The sequence below is a fragment of the Prunus mume genome, linkage group LG3, assembly GCF_029339155.1.
Source record: "Prunus mume cultivar Tortuosa linkage group LG3, ASM2933915v1, whole genome shotgun sequence".
Lineage (NCBI taxonomy): Eukaryota > Viridiplantae > Streptophyta > Magnoliopsida > Rosales > Rosaceae > Prunus > Prunus mume.
The window spans coordinates 10,626,327-10,630,732 of record NC_142700.1 but is presented as its reverse complement, the minus strand read 5'-3'; positions in this window follow the sequence as shown (position 1 = coordinate 10,630,732).

Sequence of the window (4,406 nt, the reverse complement as noted above, 5' to 3'; positions counted from 1 at the left end):
AATAGATGCCAATTTCCGAGAGTCAGTCAAGCTGGGAAACAACTTCAGTCTTAGTGTGCATGGCAAAGGCAAAGTAATGCGAATGGAGGTGCATGGGATTGTGCATGTGATTACAGATGTGTTCTTTGTACCTGAATTAAAGACTAACTTGCTGAGTATCGGTCAACTACAAGAGAGGGGACTTGCAGTGCTAATTCAACACGGAAAGTGTAAGATCTTTCACCCTGAGAAAGGTCTCATTCTTGAAACAGAGATGACACACAACAGAATGTTTGCCTTGGTTGCACACTGTCCCAAAGGAACAAAGTCTCTCCATGACAACCACAGATCAAGCTGATCGCTGGCATTGTCGATATGGACATCTAAGTTGGAACGGATTGAAGGTGCTACAACAAAAGAATATGGTTGAGGGGCTGCCAAAGCTCAAAGCTTCTCAGAACGTGTGTGAAGGCTGCCTTGTTGGGAAGCAGCATCGTGACTCTTTTCCTAGGGAAAGTGAATGGAGAGCCTCAAAAATCCTTCAAATGATACACGCTGACATTTGTGGTCCCATAAACCCAATCTCAAATAGTAAGAAGAGATATTTCATCACTTTTACTGATGATTATAGTAGAAGAACTTGGGTTTACTTTCGGTGGAGAAATCGAAGCCTTCACTTTGTGTTCAAAATGTATAAAGCCAAAGTGGAGAAGGAAGGAGCATTCATAAGAGGCTTGAGGACGGATCGAGGAGGTGAGTTCACATCACATGAATTCACAGATTTCTGCAATGAGAATGGCATTCATAGGCAGTTGATGCCTACACGCCTCAGCAGAACGGGGTTGCTGAGCGGAAGAATCGAACCATCATGAATATGGTTCGATGTATGTCGAGAAGCGATTCCAAAGACCTTCGGCTGAAAGCGAATTGGGCAGTTCACGTCTGAATCGAAGTCCAACCCTTGCGGTAAAAGTAAAACACCGAGGAAGCATGGAGTGGGCGAAACCATCGCGAGCACTTTGGTCTTTGGTTGCATCTCTCATGCACACGTACCTGATAGCAAAAGATTGAAGCTTGATAACAAAAGCCTCAAATGTATACTGTTGGGGGTAAGTGAGGAGTCCAAAGCCTATAGATTGTTTGATCCTATCTCGAATAAAATCACTATAAGCCGAGATGTAGTGTTTGAGGAAGATCAACAATGGGATTGGGATGACAGTCATGAGCAAGCTATTTTAGCTGACCTTGATGAAGAAACAGGTACTGAAGATAAAGGAAATGAAGAAGAAGATCAAGTGAATGAAGGAGAATCATGTGCAAGAGTCGAGGGTGAGAATTCCCTTGAATCTGAAGATACCACAAATGAAGGCAATACAACTCAAGAGGGAAGAGCTCGAAGGCCACCAATTTGGATGAGAGACTATGACACTGGTGAAGGTCTCTCTGATGAAGAAGGCATGAACTTGGCTCATCTAGCCTTGTTTACTAATGACGATCCTACTAGCTATTGTGAAGCCGTGAAGAGTGAGAAGTGGAAACAAGCAATGGATAGAGAAATAGAAGCAATAGAAAAGAACAATACATGGGAACTGATTGACTTACCATCAAGGGGAAAAGTTATTGGAGTCAAATGGATTTTCAAGACAAAATTAAATGAAAATGGGGAGGTGGACAAGTATAAGGCTCGGCTCGTCGCGAAGGGATATTGCCAACAATATGGAGTGGATTATTCAAGTATTTGCACCATGGCAACGAATGGATACAATTCGAGTAGTTATTTCTATTGCTGCACAAAGAAGTTGGAAGATTTATCAACTCGACGTCAAAGCAGCTTTCTTGCATGGAGAGATCAATGAAGAAGTTTTCGTTGAGCAACCACTTGGATATGTACAGAAAGGAAGCGAAGGCAAGGTTTATCGTCTCAAGAAGGCACTATACGGGCTCAAGCGGGCTCCACGAGCATGGTACAGTCGAATAGAGGCATATTTTGTCAAGGAGGGCTTCAGCAAATGTCCCTTTGAGCACACATTGTTTATCAAGACAGCCAAAGCAGGTAAAATTTTGATTGTATGCCTATATGTTGATGATCTCATATTCACTGGGAATGATGAGGTGATGTTTGAGGAATTTAAGAGATCCATGATGCTAGAATTTGATATGACTGATCTCGGAAATATGAGATACTTTCTTGGCATTGAAGTAATACAGAAACCAGATGGTATATTTATGTGTCAACGTAAGTATGCACAAGAAGTGTTAGACAGGTTCAACATGGGTCAGTGTAACTCATGCATAACCCTATGGTTCCTGGTTTCAAACTCACTCGTGATGAAGAGGGAGCCAAAGTAGACAGCAACCGCTCTATAAGCAAATGGTTGGGAGTCTTATGTATACATACTACGACTGATCTTATGTACACTGTTAAGCCTAATCACAGAGTATATGAGCATCCCTCTGAGACTCATTTGTTGGCAGCTAAAAGAATTTTAAGATACGTGAAGGAACTATTGATTTCGGGGTGTTCTACAAGAAGGGAGGAGATGGAGAGCTCATTGGCTATACGGATAGTGACTACGCTGGTGATCAAGATGACATGAAGAGTACTTGAGCTATGTATTTATGATGAATTCGGGAGCGATATCATGGTCATCGAAGAAGCAACAGTGGTCACTCTCTCTACTCAAGCAGAATTCATTGCTGCTGCTTCAAAATGCGTGTCAAGTGGTGTGGTTAAGAAGAATTTTGAGTTGCTTGAATTTGAGGCAAACTGGTCCAACGGTGGTTTATTGTGATAACGTCTCAACCATTAAGCTTTCAAAGAATCCAGTAATGCACGGTCGTAGTAAGCATATAGATGTAAGGTTTCATTTTCTTCGAAATCTTGTTAAAGATGAAGTAGTGGAGCTCTGCAGTGTTCTACTCGGAAGCAGATTGCAGATGTAATGACGAAGCCACCAAACTTGAAGTTTTGAAGTCTGCGAGACTTGATGGGTGTACATAAATGGCACGAATAAACTGAATCTTTAGTATTGGTTTAAGGGAGGATGTTGAAGTTGTCAAAGATCCTAGTTGATAAGGTTCCTTTGTTTTAGGGCTTATTCCCTGAACGTGCTAATAACCCTCCTATACTTGAGGGACAAGTTTGTTATCTTGTTTTGAGTTAGTAAATTACCACGACTCTAGGTTGATGTAGTCGTGGGGTGTTATTTCACTTTCAAGTTATTGTAAGGCTATTTAATAGTTTATTGTCTTTCAATTCAATAAGGATGCTTCTGAGTTTTCAGTGCAATATACCCAGTGTTCACAAAACCTCTCGATAATCTAGTTAGTTTCAACATTCCTTGTCCCAACCGAACTCCTCGGCCAAGATTTTGGAACGAAATTTGGGATCATCTTTGGGCCAATACGACCATCATCAATGGCCTGAGGAAGACCTTCCTCCAAGGGTTGAGCTTCCATATACAGACTGTTATGCTTGTTGGGTGACTTGCTCATCACAGTACGACTAGACTTTTCCAGGACAGTCTCACGGAAAGAACAACGGGGTCAGATTTTATAATCTAAGCTCCACCCATGAAATCATCCCGTAGATCCTTCAAACAAATCTCAAGATGGAGTTCACCAGCACCAGCAATAATGTGCTCTCCAGATTCCTCAATGGAACAGACAACCACAGGATCAGACTTGACCAGACGTTTGAGATCTTCAAAAAGTTTGGGAAGGTCGAAGCGACCTTGCATTGAACAGAAGCGCGCACAACAGGTGAAACAAAGAACTTCATAGCACGAATGGGGTGAGCATAGCCGAGCGGCCTTACTTTAAAAAAATCGTATAGCCGATCGGCTTTACTACGACAATTGTTTTTAAAAAAATAGTATCGCCGCAAGGCTATACTTATTTTGACACGTGGGCGCCTAGATCAGGGCGGGTTACCCCCCCCCACCCAATATTATAGCCGCATGGCTATACTCTGGAATTTTAAAAACTTTTAAATAGTATAGCCGTGCGGCTGTCAGAAGACAAAAGAAAATAGTATAGCCGATCGGCTATACTGGTTTCCACACGAAGGCGCCGGGGCTTTTAATTATCATATAGCCGTGCGGCGATACTCGGGTATTTTTCATTTATTTATTTTTCAAAATAGTATAGCCGGACGGCTATACTAGGGCATCTCTTTTATTTATTTATTTTATTTAAAAAAAGTATAGATGCAGTGTTACCAGGGTTTTTTTTTAAAATAAATTGTATAGCTAACTCTTTATATATATATACTAGGAGTAGTTTAGATCATTATCTAGTAGTATTAGGCCATTACTGAAATCTCTATTGTCCCCTTTTAATTTTTTTTTTCTTTCCCAGAGTTATTATGCGTATAAAGAATTTAGCATTTTTTATGTTTAATACTCGTATTATACACGTACATAAGT